Source organism: Natator depressus, chromosome 2 (genome assembly GCF_965152275.1).
Source record: "Natator depressus isolate rNatDep1 chromosome 2, rNatDep2.hap1, whole genome shotgun sequence".
Lineage (NCBI taxonomy): Eukaryota > Metazoa > Chordata > Testudines > Cheloniidae > Natator > Natator depressus.
Genome location: NC_134235.1, coordinates 33,584,062 through 33,603,289, shown reverse-complemented (window position 1 = coordinate 33,603,289; position 19,228 = coordinate 33,584,062). Strand labels below are relative to the sequence as shown.

Genomic DNA, 19,228 nt, shown 5'->3' with positions numbered 1-19,228 from the left:
TATACACTTATTCCCATGAAGTATTGCCTACTGGTCATTCTAAGTGTCCTCTTCCAAGACACAGTTGATCCCAAATGGTCCTTGTGGTTGTTTACAGCAGCATTTACCTTCCCTAGTGGAAATTCTAGAAAAATTTAACATAGGTTCTTGGTTCCTATTGATTCCAGTTGGCAACTAAGGACCCAATAACACAAGCACTTACTCCTGGTGCTGGTGTAGTTCCATTGATTAACAGAGACATTTGATAGTGTTCCTTTTGCATGGCTTGTTTGGAATCAGTGACCGAAATCAAGGGTCTGTGTTAGATTAAATATTGATCTCAAACAGGCACGCAGCTTTTTAAAAAAAAGTAGATGGCTGCTAGTGTTGCTCTCTTTGTCAGTGAGCTAGAAACTTCTTAGAGCTTCCTGTTTCAGCATGCTACATCTACCCTGATAGTAGAGATCTCATTGTATTTGTCAATTTATCTTTGTTTATCAATTTATCTGGATTTACATAAGATCTGTTGAAATCTTTAGGCACTGCAACAATTTAATTAAAACTAAAAAAGGAGAGAGTAATATTTTCTTACCTCACTGGAGTGTTGTGTGGCTTAATTCATTAATGTTTAAAGCAGGTTGGAAAGGTTTATTATTAAAGTGACAGTAACTAATAAGAATCCTTTCATGAAACATTTAGAAGTGTTATATATGTGAACAGGCACAGACATATATTACTATGTTCATAATACATTGCTCAACTACTACCATCTTTGGAAATGAAGCAAATTAATCTTATATACACATAGCAGTGTAATGTGTGAGCCTAATGTATGAACAGAATGACCTGCCCATACACTTCTGAAAATAGAAAATTTATAATCCAAGAGTAAAATATTTGCCTCCAAGCCCCAATATGCCTACCAGGAACTTTGAGTCAAAGAGGTGAGAGATTAATATTTAAATTCCAGTATCTATAATCAAAATCCAAAGCCCATAGAGGGGCAGTAAAAAGTAGATTACTGCAGACTGACTGGGAAAGGGTACCAATTACAGTGAAGTAAAACTGTGAGGGGCATATGGACAGGAAAAATCAAAATGCTAGAAACACATCTGAATTTCTTCTGAGGAAATTCCCAATCTGAAATCTACTTGGCTTGGCATGGAGGTTATAAAACTGAATCTCCTCTTTACATTTTATAAGGCATTCACTTGAAAATTATTCAGCTCTTTTTTTTTTTAATGTTACATTTTGGTGCACAAGAAAAGAAAGGATCCATGTAAGAGGTCTATTTCTTTGAAAGATAATTTTTTAAAAGGCTGAGTCTGCAATCCTTGCCCAGCAAAACTCCCATTGTTGTCAATGTGGTTCTCCCATTTCAGGGTGGCAGGAAGGACCCCGTTTTCTTTGTTCTGATCAGACTCCTACAAAATGAGGATGTAGGAATGAGACATGTAGAAACAGCACCTGTACCATACCTTCATAGAGGAGCAAACCCTGTCAGTCTGTTACAGGCATGGAAAGCTCTGATGGCAGTAGAACTGCTATGGTTCTGCTGTGCTTGGGGGATAGTGGGATGCCAGAAAAGTTCTCTGTTTGCATGGGGATGATGGATGCCCATGGATATGAGGCTGCTCATATCCACTGACCATTCCTGTTGAGAGGAGTGTATCAGCAGCAGGGGCTGCAATAACAACCATGAAGCAGTCTTCATGATCCCTGTGACCATCCCCTGCACCAAGCCTGTGTGCTCAGGCTTGACATTGGAAATGGGATTTGGTCTGTAGAGAGTTACAGTGGCCGGAAAGCTGCAATATTTAACATATCCCCAAAGGCCAATGTCAGCCATACTGATTAACAGTGATAGTGAAACTGGGAATTTTATATAATGTGTTTTATCAGATTTAGGGAGGATTCTTGCTTTATTACTCTTAAATTCTAACTATTGTCACATTACACTACGAGCCCCAAAGTTAAGGTTTTGATCACACTAGCATTCTGAACGGTTTTTAAAAAATATACTGTGTATACTTTTAAAAATCAGGATCCATTGACATTTTAGACAAATTAAACCCGTCCTATTTTTCAGTCACTTATACAGTATCTTTTGCAAAGTTTCTATTTAGCCTAATTTTTCTCATGCTTTGTCTCAGCCTAGATGTGATGGTTTTCAGAAAGATTTTAAAACACTCCAATTGCAGACTCAGCATACTCTGATGGCAAACTTAAAGGGAAAAGGAGTCTGTGGAAAATATGTATCAGCTGTATACCAGGTTGTTGCTTACAGACTCAGCTAGGACTATAACTGACACAGTGAAGATTCTTCTCTGGGGGCCCAGGACTGTGAACCACTGAGCACCCACATTTGTTCTGTATTATTCCCTTGTACAATTAATTATGTAGTGTTTTGTGTTTAAACTGTACCTTTTCCCTAGTCTGAGCACAACTGGCCCTATAGTTAGTGTGACAACCCTTCTTGTGTTCTAAGGGATGTCACTTACTTAGGCCTCAATCTTGTATCTGGACTCTCCTCCTCAAATGCAAATGCCTCCACATCCATGGATCTAATTGTATGATTTTGGCTTTGGTGCCTAATGCTAAGTAATATTTGATCAGATAAAAAGTATGTTTTCAAACAATAATCATCCTAAGTGGAGTTAAGTCAATGTAGATACACTAGGATAAAACCGGTGTAAATGAGAAGATAATCAAGGCCAATAAATTAACACTTAGATGGCAAAATAATTCTTAGTCCCAGAAATGTAGGGCTGGACAGGACCTCAAGATGTCATCTAGCTCCTCCCTCCTGTGCTGAGGCAGCGTCCAGCATGCCTAGGCACCCCAAAAGGTGCTTGTCTAATCTGTTTTTAAAAACCTTCAAATGGTCAAGTAACCTATTCCATTACTTGACTATCCTTACAGTTAAACTTCCACTCCTCCCATATCCAAACTAAATGTCCCTTCCTGAAAATTAATCAAATTACTTCTTGTCCTGCCCTCAGCAGTAGGACAATTAGAAAGACAAGTTAGGTGTGGTAACACCTTTTATTGGACCAACTTCTGTCGGTGAAAGAAACTAGCTCTTCTTCAGGTCTGGGCTCTGTGTCTCTCTTATATCCTGTGATCAACACAGCTACAACAACACTGAAAACACTGTAGAACAATTGATCACCATCCAGTTTATAACCACTTTTTTACATAGTTGGAGGCTGTTGCCGTAATCAGATTAAATATCATAAATATTTGAACCTTAACTTTAACTTTCCTGTATTTTTATCTTTCAGAAAAAAAAATCTCAGCATAATGTTGTATTAACTTTTTGCAGTTAGTGTGATCTATAAATGGTAAAGTCTGCATATAAGGTGAAAATCACCTATGTTCAGAAGATGAAACAACTTCTGTTAATTAAAGTCCCACTTAAGTCCTCAAATAGGGTCTAAGCGTTGCTCTACACTACGTTAGGTCTACCTAGATACGTTGCTCAGGAGTGGGAAATATTCACTCCCTGAGAGACATAATTAAGCCGACCTAAGTCCCGGTGTAGACAGGTCGATGGAAGAATTTTGTGTGTTTCTAGTGTAGATACCTCCTAAATTGCTAATATTTCTGTTGAGCAAAATAGAAAGGAGGAGAGAGGAGCTGTCTCCAATATCCACTCAGGTGGCTGCCTCTGAAAAAAGAAGGAAGGCAAAACAAGTAGTGAAGGGAAAAGTAGGAATGGATAAGAAGAGAAGGGAGACGTGAAAGATGAGAAATGGAAAACAGAAAGGAGAGAGGGCTTCATGTCTCACCATTCTCCTCTCTTGGGTCCAAAACTCACCTGTAACCTGAGCCCTGTAACCCAGGGCTGAAGCCACTGGGCTCAGACTTTGGTCCCAGGCGGTGGGGTTCGGGTTTCAGTCCTGGGCCCCAGCAAGTCTAATGCCAGCCCTGACAACTCCATTAAAATGGGGTTGTGACCCACTTTGGGGTCTCGACCCACAGTTTGAGAACCGCTGCTCTAGAGGTCAATTCTTTTCTTTCAACTGCATACAGAGCCAGACTGGTCCTCTGCCCCTCCCATGCCTGCCTTATTCTTCACCCAAGAGTCTGCACCCAGAAAGTTGCATCCTTTATTCTGTCTGACACCATCATCAGGAGCTATAGCTCCATGCTAAAGAATTCCAGTAGTCTTTTAAAATGTTAAAATCTTTTAAAATCTTTAAAATGTTCTCTAAGTATGTTAGGGGCATTCAGCAAAATAGGCAAACTATGTTTTTTATGTACTGCTAAGGTTGCAATTAGTTCCTGATGTTCCTTACAGAATATATTGCGTCTGAGAATCTCATTACCTACATGAGAATGCAGTAAAAGTATTGAAGAGTGAGGAGACAATTAGTCATCATGATTCATTCCCATTTTAGTACTATAATCTTCATGATGTCATCTTATTGTTTCTTAAAATACTGCAGCAAGGTTGCCACATAATCTTGTTTAATAACCCATTCTTCTGTATGTCAGCCTCTGTATGAAAATTACTTCCTTCCTCCTACTTTATTTGATATCATTGCAGTTTAATGTTTCCTTTTCTGCTTATGCTCATCTGGGTAAAACTGAGAGCTGCTTCTCTTCACTAATATTTTTTGTCCAAGACTGTACTGGGTTTTGTGACTCCTTACAATCACAGATAAACTTTTTGTTTACATCACTTTTCCCTGCCTGCTTAAATAACTGGAGTTTTTAAATAATATAGCAATAATGTATATATTATTCTAAGTGAGGTCATATCAGAATATTGAATGACCTTATGTTATCCTTCTTAGTTTACTCTTTCCTGTATGTGAGGTTTTGCAGTTAATATTATCCATATTATAAAAGTGATGTGTTGCAACAGCAACAGCAGAAGTCAGTAAAAACACTGATGGTGCACAAGGACACTAAAATTTATTTATACTGTGTAGTGTGGTACAAATCTAAAATAATATGATGTTGATATCCTGTTTATTCTTACTGTTCTTTTAGGAAGGCAGTGTCAAACCCGCTATGGCAGTGGTCCCCAAACTTTTCCTCTCACGGCCCTCCTTACCAGTGATAGAATATGTCTGTGCCACCTCAGACCGGGAATGGAGTCACAGCTGGGCTAGGGGCCACAGCTGGGAGCAGCGGCCAGGAGTTGAGAGCAGGGCATGGGGCTGAGAGAAGAGGCTTAGCCATGTCTGGAAACAGGGCTGTGTCTGGGGCCGGAGCCGGAACTGCGGCTGTGGACTAGGGCTGGGGCCAGAGCAGAGATGGGGCAGAGCAGGGCTGGGTGGCGCTCCTTCCCAGCCCCATTGTGCGGGGTGACTTGGGCCCCGCTGCTCTTCCCCGGACATTCCTCCATGGCCCCCAAGGGGGGTGAGCCCCATAATTTGGGGACCACTGAGCTATGGACTGGCTACAGAGCTTGCTTACACACACCAAATGTGTTCATCATAAGATCCTTTAATGCTCTGCCAGGTATGCCTGAAGTTCAGTTAAATACAGTATTTTATACCCAGTGCCACCCAGTGGCCGAACAGAATAATACAGTTTAGCATTCTATTACATCTCTCCCTTTAGGTTCTACATTCCTCCTATTTACAATATTCACACTATCACACTGACTTTGAAGTTCAGTACATATCAGTCTGTTAAGTATCTCTGAATCATACTGTTTTTTTAATTACACAATCCAAACATGTAATGGCTTGGTCATCTGGCTGGCCATTAGTTCCAACAACGGGCTGTGATTGGTTTGAAATCCTTGAGTCATCATCTTCTTGTTCCGCACCTGCCCTCTGTAGAGTTTCCTCTGTTGTTTTGCTGAGGAACAAACTGTAGATGTTGATGGTTTCTGTTGTATTCTCCACTTTCGAACTTGATCACATATGATCTGGGCAGTGAATTATTTTTCTTTACAACAGTTGAGTGTGTCACTGTTACTGGATTTTTCCCAGGGACATATTTAGCAATTGGGCTAAACTGAATTAACCTTACCAACAGACATTGACATCTCAATGATGATAGATCCAGGTCTTTTCTGCTGATGAGAGTTACAAACAGTTTGTGGTCTGTTATCCAGCCCAAATAGATAAAAGTTCTCACATGCCCATATGTTTGCCACACATTCCTGTTCAATCTGTGCATATCATTTTTCTTCTTCTGTAAGTGTGTGAGAGCAAAATGCAACTGTCTTCCACTCAGAACCATGAGGTTGCAACAATACACCACATAAGTCATAGCAGCTTGCATCTGCACTGACCATTGTGGCTTGTTCACATTACAGTACTTCAGAACTGGAGCTGTTGAGATCAATCCTTTTACCTTTTTGAAGGTAATTATCTTGATTTGGCCTCCATAACCAAGAGGTGTCGGCTTTAAAAATTCATTCAGTGGTTTTGTCACTGTAGAAAGATCTTGTAGATATCAGCCAAGGTAGTTTATCGTCGCAAGTATACCTCTCAATTCTGGTACATTAGCTGGTACATTCAATTCTCAAATTGCTTTAACTATCTCAGGGCTGAGATTGATTCCATTTTTGTTTATTCTCTGTCCCAAAAACTCTATTCGAGGTAGGCAAAAAACACATTTTTCTTTGTTTAGCTTTAGTTCAGACTGATTGATTAGACTTAGGACTTCTATGAGGGTTTTGTTATGTTCTTCCACTGAAGATACGCATATCGGAATATGTTCCATGAAAACTACAGGTCCATTTGTGTTTGTTAAGGATTCTGCCATCTTTCTTTGGAAAATGGTGGGTGTACTAGTAATCCCAAATGATAATCTATGCAAACAAAATCTACGAGTTGGTAAATGATAAATGTAGTCAGTTTTGCACTTTTTTTGCCTAAAGGAATTTGCCAGAATCCATTCAAGGCATCCAACTTAGAGAATACTGTAGCTCCTTTCACTCTGGGGAGGAAGTCATCCAGTGTTGGGAGGATATATTTTTCTCTCACAATTTCTTCATTAACTCTTTTAAGATCCACACAGATTTGTATTTTTCCATTTTTCTTTATAACATTGGTGGACATGATGCTATTGGCTTAGAGATTTTCTCAGTTATGCCGATCCGCTCCAGTCTCTTTAACTCCATTTCCACTTTATGAAGCCGCTGGAATCCTGCGAGATGTATGTACGTTGTATCGTTCAGCATTGTTTCTTAAGGTTAGTTGTACTGGATCTTTTTTTTTAAAAGTCCGTCACCAATTATTGAGTTCTTCCAGCTTTCTCACTAGGTCTATTATGGCTGACACACTGCAGCTCAGAACGCTGAGAGTCTGTCGTCCTTGGATCATATATACTCTGAATGCATAGCTTTTGTCTTTGTAAGTTGTTTCTGGTGAACTGCCCCATGCAGTTCAGAATACCTCCAGGGCTAGTCAGAGCTGTGTCACGTGACTTCACCTCTGAGAGGGCATGAGGTGACTATAAGTCCTTTCTGAGATGACGGTGACATCAGCTCTTGGGTCAATTTTAAAGTCAATAGTCTTGCCATGAATATTCAGTTTCATTGTCCAGGCAGGCCCTATGTCATCACAACTGATAGATCCAAGAAACACTGGCTCTTGATTGACCATAGTATGAGTCAACTCCCTACTGCTTTGGTGCAGTAAACAGCAAAATGTCCATATTTCATGCATTTATTACATTGTGAGCCTCTGGCTGGACATGCATCATGTCTTGGGATCTGACTTTTTCCACACCTTGTGCCTGTTTACTAAAGCTTGGTCCCTCTTAGCCTGGGAGTTCTCACTCCTTGCCTCAGGGGTCTTATGGTAATGACTTTTAGCACTTATGCTGCACCTGTTTATAGCTTCTAAACTAGTGTCTTGTTTTTCAAGTTTGGCAACTTGCTTTCGGATTTTGCTGTTTTGCCAGCTCAGACTGCTTTGCTATTTGAATAGTTGTGGCTACAGTTAAACTTCTCTTCAAATGTAGCTCCTGTGAAAGGTTTTAGCTGTTAACCCAATAACCAGTCTCTCTCTGATATTTTCCTATTTTCAGTTCCTAAATCAGTTTTCAGCCAATGCATGCCAAGCTCTTATAAACATTCAACATTTTCCCCTGGTTCTTGAATTCTCTGATGAAAACATGCTCCTTCATAAACAACATTTCTCTGTGGTGTAAAGTATGCATCCAAAATAGCTAAAACCCTTTCATAGTCACATTTGTGATTGTTCTCAGTAAAGTCAAAGGGTTTAAATATATGCTCTGATTGCTTTCTCATAGCATAAATTAAAGCTGATACCTGTACATCTCTAGTTTCTTTGTGGAGTTTGCTGGCAATTCAAAACCTTGCAAAATACTGCTTCTAGTCAGTCCATGGTGAAGGTTTGTCAAGGGTAACGTTCTCTGAGCATTGAGGAGTGACAGGTTGATGAGATCCTGCAACCTTTGTTTCTTTGTGCCTTTTGTCTCTGTTCTTAGTTTACTCCTACCACCATGTTATGTCCCTATTCCAGATTTGGCCTGGCTACAGAATTTGCTTATACATACCAGATGTGTTCATCATAAGAGCCTTTAGTGCTCTGCCAGGTAGGGCTGAGGTTCCTTTAAATCAGGTATTTTACACACAGCACAGCCTAGTGGCTGAACAGTATGATACAATTTATCATCCCCTCACAGCTAGGAGGACATCACCACTCACTCACTTGAAGCGCATCCCAACCTTATATATTCACATTCAGGTTGCTTTGAATTTCTTTTAAATAGTTCCCTAAAGCCATTTGACTAGCAACCGGAGGTGAGTGTGTGGGGGGGCGTTGTGAGAGAGCGCATCTGATCTCTGAGTAGCAGTGGTGTTAGTCTGTATTGGCAAAAAGAAAAGGAGTACTTGTGGCACCTTAGAGATGAACAAATCTCTGTTATCTTCCGACGTGATGGCATAATGTGAGCCAAGGGGAGCCCTGGTGCTCGGAAATGCCCTGCAAATGGCCTCCCCTGGAGGCTCCCCTGTCCCACTTTGGGGGAGTCACACCAGGGAGGGGGGATATGTTGAAAGGAACGAAGACTGGGGCTGGGGTTGCCTGTGGATTTAGTGGTGGGATGCGCTGGGGAATGGCTGTCTCCCAAATCCTGGTCCCTACAGAAGCCAACGCGAGGTGGCGGGTGAGGAAGAAGAAGGGACTTTGCCCGTCTGCCTCCCCTCCCCGCCAGGGGCTGCGGGCTCTGCTGCGGCGGGTCCCGCCTGGGGACCCAGGCCCGGGCCAAGCTGCTCTGAAGTAAAGACGAGAGAGTTACGGGCTGCCCCGCTGCCCTGGCTGGAGTAGGGTGGGGGGGTTGATTGTGTGAAATTTAACCTCTCCCGGGCCCCCCCAAGGGAGACGCTGGGCACTGACCCATCCCCCCGCATCCGTCACAGCCGGGGGCGGCCCCGTCCCGCGGGTCCCGGGGCTGAGGAGCGGCCCCAGAGTGACACTCCGCCGCGGCCGGCGGCTTTGCAAAGGCACCGGTGAGGGTGAGAAGCCCCCCGGCCCGCACCCGCAGAACCTCCCGGGGCGGGCCCGTCCTTCGCTCGGCTTGTTCAGTCAGTTCAGCCGGGGCAGCAGCGCCGAGGCCAAGCCCCGGCCGCAGCGCGAACGCGGAGCGACGCCCCTCCCCCCCGGCCGGCCTGGTTCAGCTCCCGCAGGCTGCTGCTCTTTGCCTTTTTTTTTCCGGGCAGGGCCTATTTTTAGCTCCCTCTCGTTGGTAGCGTCCAGATTATTTCCCCCCCCCCCGGGGTTCAATGGTACGGCCCGCCGAGGGGGGGCCCCAGAACTGAGCATGTCCGGCCAGGCTCTGGCAGCTCCGCAGCCCAGCGCTGGCTGAGTCCAGCGAGCGCGCGCGCGCGCCCCACGCCGCGCGGGACCCGGCCAGCAGCCGGCGCAGCGCTCCCCGGCCGCCAAGTAAGTTTGGGTGGGTGCTCAGGAGCCTGTCCCCCCCCCCACCCCCCGCAGCCGGGCCCCGGCAGCGGGAAGGCGCCGAGCTACGGGCAGGGCAGCCCGTGCCCGAGCCAGCCTGGAGTGGGGCGCTCAGCGGCAGGTGCCCTTGGCATGCCGCTGCCGCTGAGCGGGTCTGTCTGCCCCGGGGGTGCCAGGCAGAGGCAAGGATGCCCCGGGGGAGTGAGTGCCGGAGGAGGGTGCCTGGCTCCAGGCAGGGCTGGGGGGAGTGGGTGCTCCCCGCAGTTGGCTGGGCTGGTGCTCGGAGCACTGCTCCCCTCTGCGCTTGGCAGCATTAATAAGCCTCTCTAAACCGCAGCGTTTTTTTTTTGGGGGGGGGGCGTTGATTACTTCTCATTAGAGCTGACGGAGATTGACCGCAGCTTCCGAGACGCCGCAGTGCCGACACACAGCCCAACCCAGCCCTCCGCGCATCCCGGTGCAGTACTGCGGGGGGTAGGTGCAGCTCCGAGGGGTGGCTGGCTGCCCGTCCTCCTTGCGGGGGGGTGCGAGTGAGTGAGTGCATCCAGCTGGAATGTCACCTTTTGTGAGCGTGTGGCTTGGAATGCATCCGATGAAGTGAGCTGTAGCTCATGAAAGCTTATGCTCAAATAAATTGGTTAGTCTCTAAGGTACCACAAGTCCTCCTTTTCTTCTTGGAACTACAGTAGGTGTAACTTTAAAGTTGGGTGTTTGGTTGCTACATTTGCTCAGAATCTGAGAATAGGGAGTAGCATCTATTATGCTTAGGAAGCCCTGGGGAGGTGATGTAGCAGAAGCTGCATGTGATTCTCTATCATCGTGTCACGGATTTCCTTCATCATGTCATGGATTTCCTTCTCTCTCCTCTTGGGAAATCCTTGGGATTGTTGTCTGTAGGAGAACAGGCAGTCTGTCTGTCCCTGCAATTTCTACAACTTAATTTCCACCCGATGACTTCGTATAGATTAGCCCATTTCCCTTTGGAGGATATTGGTATGCCCTAGCTGTCGGCAAGACTTTTGCATCCTCATTTGTTTGCTATCTTAAGAGGTCCCCTGGTCTTTTCAGATTTCGTAATGAGAGGCTGCTTACTGATCTGATCAGAGACTCTGCATCTCTTTCTCTGCTGGCATGTTTCAGTGGAGATGCACTTTTGCACTGTACTCATTTATTCTCAGTAGAGCAGCCTCCTGAAATATGCATATCTGGTGAGATGATTACACCAGTGGTGCTATTGTTCTGTAGTCATCATTATTAAATGGGGAGTTTAACTATATTAATGCACAAAAGCTTCAACAGAAGTAAACTGCAACTAAAATAGTCAAAAAGTAAGACTGAGAGGCAAATGCAAAAACTAAGTTGCTTTTGTAATTAAAAATTCAAATTACATTATAAAAATGTTATAATGCCACAAAAGCATAGTTATTAAGATTTTACAGGAGTTTCTGATAAAACAAAATTGCTACAAACAAAAATGGGAAATAAAATCTTATTGGATTAAAATTTGCTTTCTGCATGAAAACATTACATTAATTCTTCATTGTTTATTAATATGAAAGAAATATAAAGTGTGTTCATATAGTTTAGTACTGATTAAGTACTTTCTTCATTAAATGTCTGTCAGTGGGGAATATCTTGCTAAGTGCTAAAATAAAATACATGTTTATTTCAAAGAATAGATGACGATATTTAACCTAATAAGCATGATGAGGTCGATTTAAAATATGAATATAAAATCATTTTAAGTGATGTTTGTTGTTCATCTATATCAGAAAATTTTGGATGAAACTAACCTTATTAATCTATAAGGTAGTCAGTTCATCTTTCATATATAGGACTTACGTTTAATGACTAAAATGAGAAGGATTTCAGTGCCTACTTCTCCTTTCATATGGGGAGGGGATTATTTGCAGATTGTAAATCAGATATCCATCTTACTGAAGTGATTTAATAATGGAAAAAAATAATACTTTGCGATACTTCTGTGGAATTGCAGGGAAATTGTTTTTCTTTATGCAGATATTTCCGTTAGGCTCCTGACTTGTGAAGCCTTGTAATGCCAATTTATTTGTGGATAGTTTCTGGTATTTTTCCATTTGATAGCATAATGAGGACCTATCAATTTAATTGTTTGATTCTGGAAACACAAAGATGGATGACTGTGCACATTGCATGAATTGTAGTGGGGCTCATGAAAATAGATGTGTGCACATGTTTAAATGTTTGCAAGTTAGGCCTAATTCATTTAACTAGAAGCCAGTAAAAGTTAAAGGGATTTTAAAGTTCTCCAGTCCCCAAATGTTGCTACCTTTATGCTGTGTACTCTTGATTCCATTAATTAGTGGTGTTCTGGGTGTGGAGTGAGTTGCAGGTAGGAAATGAGGACTGTAGTGTGTTTATCCCTCCTTCACCCAACAAAAGGCGGGGGGGGGGGGGGGGGGGCAAAAGAATCCTAATCTGTGGCCTTCTGCAAACCAGTAAGAGTGTATGTGAATAAACTGCTGTTCCATGCTGCACTGGTATGCTCCTTTTTTTATGAGGAGGTACTAATGTGAAAATTGAATTCTTGCACATTTCCCTTTGCTGTCTGTTCCATAAGACTGGAAGAGAAGGGAAGAACAGATTAGGTTACCTATGATGACAATTTAGTGAAAACTATGGAGGAAAATTTTTGAACATGCCAACCTTGATTTGGACCCTGCATTTGATTATCTTTGAGCTGGGGTCATAAATCTTATTTAAATCCAGGGAATTACCAGAACATTAAAAATGCCTCAGTTTATACATCTAACAGTCAAGGCTACATTTATTTAATTGGAGGCACTTCTGTTGCACTCGCCATTGTAGTACCTAAATACCTCTCAAACACTAATGAATGTATTTTATTCATAAGGCACCTGACCCAAAGATCAGGCAATTTAATGGAAAGACTTCAGTGGACTATGGATCAGGCCCAAGGTACTTAAACTTAAAACAGAAGTAGTGATTACTATAAGAATGTGTATATGTATAGAACATACTCTTTTTTTAAAATTATAATTCATATAGTGAGCCGAATCCCTACTCAGATGAAATTCCCTTTGATGTCCAAAACTCAGCCCAATTAACAGAAATATTTAAGGAGTACTTGTGGCACCTTAGAGACTAACAAACACGGCTGCTACTCTGAAACCAGAAATATTTAAGTGGTTGGAGTGTTGAGCATTAATTGCCCATAAATGTATAGTTTAGCAGCACATAGCTTTTTTCCTCTCAGGCAGTAAAAGCTGTAAATTTTCTGACTCCATGCATTTCTTTTCCTTGAAAGCTCTTATTGCTTCATTTTTTGCTTAGTTTAAGGCACTATCTGAATTTTTAAAAACTCTTTATTTTAAAAAGTACACAAATCCTGTTCCAGGGGTTCATAGTATACTTCTATCACAATTCACATCTCCAGCACTTTGGAGAATAATAGTGCTGTGTAAAAAGATGTTAAAATAATTATTGTAGTTCAATTCATTTTAAAAGGTTGTATTATTAATAATGCTCCAAGACATTTCCTTGGGAATTAATGCTTCCCTGAGTTTAACAGAAGCAAAACTGTAAGGTTATTAACATTTCCAGTCAGCTATTAAGTCTCAAGAAAGTTTCTTAGCTTTTATTGTTAAACTACCTTGTGTGATTCCTTTCTTGCTGGTCCTTCAATGAGCCTGCTATTCTCTTCTGTCTATTTTAGCAAAAATATTAAATTAATGACATTGTTGAAATAAATACCAGGTATGGCAATTTGCAATCAAAATCAACTGCCACTGCAGCCAAATATAGCTTAGTGATGAGCTGAGTTAACTGAGGAAGGCACTAGGTGCTTTTGAACTTATTGGGCTGTTAAAAGAAGAAACTTGAACTTTTGTGTTTAATAGGGGCCACTGAATTAAGGGCTTCCTTTTGTGTTGCAACACAGCAAGGTCTGTGTCATGGAGGTGCTTTTAGTAGGACTGAGAGCTATTGCAATTAGAGAGCAGATGAAAGAAAAAGAAGCAGACACACCTGTTTGTTGGAGTTCTTGGGGCACATCTTCAGTCGGAGTAAATTGTTGTCATTACACTGACTTCAATGGAACAATGACACTTCATGGCAGCTGAGCATATGCTCCTTCTGTACTTTTAAAAATGTATTTTTCTTCTGCATCTACCAACCCTATTCAAGGGTTGACATAAATAAGGAGAGGATACAGTATCCTGTGAATGTCAACTGCTTGCTGTCCCAAACAGGAAATAAAAGGTGGGTTATATTCAAATCTTCCTGATTGTGCAGAGGCTAGAAACCATGGCCACTATTGATGCTTATATGTGGTGGTAGCGGTATGATTAGTAAGTTTTCTGCTGTGTGTAAGTATTTCTTAGTACTTCCCTGTTACCCTCAGAAGCAAAGTGATCCTGGAATGCCTTCCTGTTCCTCGTCCTTTTTTGTTAATGTGAGCAAACGCAGAATTGCTATGTGGATTGTTAGCTAGTTTTAATCTGCTGCTTCTAAAAGCAGGGAAAGGAAGAAAAACAGAGTAAAAATAGAGATGCATAGATAAACAAATGCAGAACATTGTTAATCCTAACATCATTGGCCAAGCTGCTTCTGCGACATCACACTTTCTAAGGAGCACCACGTCTTCTCACAGGAACCAGTGCTCCCTAAGAGCAAAGGACCCTTTTACTGCCTAACTCCTTCCCCTCCTCAGGGGATAAGCCATAAATGTCTGTTGGTGCTTTATGTTTGCAGCATTGTTGTGGCCATGTTGATCCCAGGATATTAGAAGGTGGGGGAGGTAATATATTTTATTGGACCAATGTCTATTGCTGAGAGCAACAAGCTTTTGAGCTACACAGAACTCGTCTTCAGGCCACTCTGGTGCTTTAGTAATAATGTGGAGGAAGGATCCTTGTTGATGTCTAGGTAGGAGTGGGGCTGGAGATGGATTCTCACCATTTGACTGACAGGCAACTTTGGGAACCTCAAAGGGAGCATGCACCTTGAAACTAATCTTGGAGCTGCTGTGAGCCAGGGTGAATAGACAAGGGCCAGTTGGTTGAAAGCTCCTCATTCATAATGGATTTCATAAGAAGAGTTTACCAACTTTGCTCTTCACAAGGCAAATGGCTGTACATTATCTGAGATCCATGTTACAGGGCTCCTATTCTAAGTCCTCCAGATACTCAGCGGGAGGAATTAAAAAGAGAGAGGATCAGGACTATATGCATGATATACTGCTGCTTCTTAGCGTATGGGCAAGTGCCTCAGGTGACATGTGACCAGCATTCATCTCTGAATTTGGTCTGCTGGTTGGATCATTAGCTTGTCCCGGCTGGGTACTGACGGGGAGTGCGATGTGAACTGCTGATCCATGCCCCCCATGATATGCTGATGGTGGTGGAAGAATGAGTTGCTTCCTCCTTGAGCAGCTCCATGGCCTCTAGCTGATGAAAGGGGAACAGATTTCTTCTTTTCCCCATACATATAGGGCCCAACTGTCATTCGGCATGGTCAGATAGATCCACAGCAAGTCTATGCATTTGTATGGGAGTTTACTGGCTTTTATGGATAAGTAAATCAGGGCTCTATATATCTCTTTACAATTTATTGACAGGGTAACAAAACAGTGTATTGCATGGTAGTTAACAAACTTGCCAGTCCACATAATTTAGAAGAATAAGATGTGGGGGAAAATTAAATTTAATAATTTCAGAGGAATAATTTGATTCATGCTAGGTATTAATTTAGATGTAAGCAGAGTCAGTATGAGCTCCACCCTGACATCTGGTGGTGAGGTGTGGCAAGTTGTGGAAAAGAACTTCAGGGGCTGATCTCATTTGCATAGGCACACCCACCCCACCTAGAATGAGGCCATAGCTGCCTAAATGGTCACTTTGGCTGCTGTGGGATCCCCAGTGTCTCTGTTATTGGGGCAGGAAGAATAAATTATTACCCTGATTATGGGAATCAAGGACAGTGGAACTGTACTTGGCCTTTTGTTATGCTGGAGGGACTACCCATCAACTAAGTAGCACTCGCTAGGCAAGGGACATGGGTTCCAAAACTCTGTGAATTGAGAGAGGCTGGGGACAGGTATTAATACTTGGTGGCATGGGCCCCTGGGTGAGGGCCTTATATGCTAATTGCACTTCCTCTTCTCTCCGCTGTGGAATATCAGAGCTAATTTTGATTCCATTAGGAGTCTAGTTACAGGCTGCTGAGCTGACTTCACTTTGGGCTAATGGTGCACCAGCACTGAGGCTCCCCTACTACAAGCTGAAATCACAAAAGAGCTAAACTTACTAACAGCTGAAATCACTAAGTGTTGTGATAAGTAGTGGGGGAGCCTGAAGATATATGGTGGAGCAGTTTGTGGGACGGTGAGCAGAGCGGCTTGTGGAGCAGAGCAGTTTGCGGGATGGTGAGCAAAGCAGCTTGTGGAGCAGAGCGGCTGGTGGAGCAGAGCAGTTGGATGCCTAGAGCAGCTCATGGGGCAGCTGGCAGAGCGGAGCCCATGGAGAGGTGGGGCCATCAGCTTTGGACCACGTAAGGTGCCCCCTTAATCCCCCCCCCATCTCCACCCAGGTTGGGAGGTAAAACTCTGCAGATAAACTTCTGAACTCTGGGGCTGCCCTGACCAGGGACAGAGACTTTTGGGTCATTGGACTTTTGGGACTTTGGGTGATTTGGGGTTGCTGGCCTCAAGAACCAAAGGGAAAGGACATGCCCCAATTCGCTTGGGGTGGTTGTTTTTGCTCATGGGTTGTGTTATGAATCCTGTTGGTGGTGTTTCCCCAACATAATGCCACATTGTTTCTCTCTGTTATTAAAAGGCTTTGTGCTACACTCGGACTAGGTGCTTGCGAGAGGGGAAGTATTGCCTCTTGGAGGCGCCCAGCGGGGGTGGTATATATTTGTCCCAGGTCACTGGATGGGGGCTCGAGCCAGTCTTGCATTGTGCTATTGGAATGGAACCCCTAGATACTGAACCCGGCCCTTGTTGCTGCCAACTCTGACAGGCAGAAGGGTTACATATAGATTTCTGGATTCTAAGGCCAGAAGGGACCATTGTAATATAGTTTGACCTGGATAACACAGGCCATATTACTTCCCTGAATTAATTCCTGTTAGAACTAGAGAAAATATATTTTAGAAAAACATCCAATCTTGATTTTAAAAGTTCCAGGGTTGGAGAGTTCACCATAACACTTTTTGTAAATTGTTGACGCTCATGTTAACATTTGCAACTTTTTTTGTAGTCTAAATGTTTCTAGTGTCAACTTCCAGCCATTGGAGCTCGTTATACCTTTGTCTACCAGATTGAAGAGCTGTCTATTATAGCATTTCGGCTCCCCCTGCAGATATTGATCAAATCACTTTTAACTCTTTTTTGAGCTAAATAGATTGAGCTTCTTGAGTCTTTCACTATACGACATGTTTTCCAATCCTTTAAATCATTCTTGTGGCTCCTCTTTGAACTCCCTTTGCCCTGTTAGTGGTTGCATGATATGCCTATTATCTTTTTTTCAAGTCCTCAGGAGAGGCAAAATGCTGAAATATTTGGACATAATTGTTCCTTTCCCCAGGTGGGTTTCATCTGGATGTGCATGCACCATCAAGCAGCAGTAAAGCCTTTAGGTCAAAATATAGCATGTTGGTAGGGAAAAGCCACATAAGGCACTTGTTTAATGGTGCAATCAAAGTAGATGTGAGTATCTTTTTAAGTGTAGTTGTCTGCTAATAAATCTAGTATTGATCAAAGTTGAAAGATAAATGAAAAAGCCAAAACTTTAAAAGGTCTAAGCAGAGCCTCTTGTATTTATTTTGTCATCTCATAAATCATTTTGACAGATTGCTCACAGCATGTACTGCATATTTAGCTGATGAATAATATTAACAATAATAATAAGCAGTATGTATAAGATGCATCTCCTATGCCAGGAGCAGGCAAACTTTTTGGCCTGAGGGCCACATTGGGTTTCCAAAATTGTATGGAGGGCTGGTTAGGGGAGGCTCTGCCTCCACAAACAGCAGGCGTGGCCTGGCCCCCGACCCCTATCCGATTGACCCTCCCCCCGCCCCTCACTTTTCGCCCCCTGACAGCCCCCTGGGACTCCTGTCCCATCCACCACCCCCTGTCCCCTGACTGCCCCGGACCCCCCGCCCCTGCCTGCCCACCACCACCCCACCCAACCCGTCCTCTCATTTCTGACTGCACCCACCCCCCAGGACCTCTACCCCCATTCAACCCCCTGTTCCCCGCCCTCTGACGCCCCTCCCTCTATCCACACCTCCACCCTTGACCACCCCTGAATGCCCTCTATCAACCCTCCCTGCCCCCTTACCGGGCTGCGTGGCTACAGCCATGCCACCTAGAGCACTGGGTCAGGCCGCGGCGCTGCAGCTGTGCTTCCCGGCTGCCCAGAGCAGTGCACCAGCGGCGCAGTGAGCTGAGGCTGCGGGGGAGGGGGAACAGCTGGGGAGGGGCTGGGGACTAGCCTCCTGGCCCAGAAGCTCAGGGGCCGGGCAGGAGGGTCCCGTGGGCCAGATGTGGCCCCCGGGTTGTAGTTTGCCCATCTCTGTCATGTGCCCTCTAATCAATAAATACTCGGGCAAAGCTTTCATTGAAGCTGATGGAACTCTTTAAAGAGTATGAATTTCATGATTTGGCTAGGAGAAACAAGTGAAGTTTGAATAATACAGTATGGAAACAAAACATTGAGTTGACAATCTACATGCTTATGTACTACTTGCCAAGTGTTGCATAATCAGGCCTGTAAGTTTGTTCCAGTGTAGTTATTCAAAATAATGCACTTCTGAAAAGAAGTACTAGAAAGCTGCTCTGCCTGTATCTAGAGCCAAATGTGTTTCATAATTTCTAACAAATTACATTTCATGCTGCCCAGAGAATTAACAACCTCTCTTCAAGTTAAAGAATATTCCTTAAAAATATTAAACCCTAAATCACCTTGAACTAGTGCTAATCAAGACATTCCAGAAAACTTACAATTTTCTTTAAAAATAGGACACATTAAATGAAGTGGTCAGCAAAAAAAAAAAAAGGTGGCGGGACCCCCTCGCAACTGACTGGCTGCCACTGCTGCCAGGGTCCCTCCTGCAGCTGCTCAACCTCTGCGAGCAGCCAGTACCCCCACCCCCACAGCTCCCAGCTGCCTTTGGCAGCAGCAGACGGACCCTGGAGCTGCTCAGTGGCTGCTGGAAGGGCCGCCCCCCACAGCTCCCCAGCTACCAGCGGCACAAGGACCCCCACAACTGACCGGCTGCTGCCACCAGCAGGGACCCCTGAGCTGCCCAGCGGCCGGCAATGGCAGCAGAAGGACCCCAGA

At 43.6% G+C, this 19,228-nt stretch overlaps 1 protein-coding gene across 2 annotated transcripts in view; it reads left to right on the top strand.

Annotated features, from left to right (window-relative positions):
• The first annotated feature begins 9,793 nt into the window (after positions 1-9,793).
• OXR1 (oxidation resistance 1) overlaps positions 9,794-19,228 on the top strand; it is a 447,309-nt gene continuing 437,874 nt past the window's right edge. For both annotated transcript variants that reach the window (XM_074943952.1, XM_074943951.1), the window contains exon 1: positions 9,794-9,863. The gene's annotated coding sequence lies outside the window, so the exon portion shown is untranslated. The remainder of the gene's footprint in view (positions 9,864-19,228) is intronic.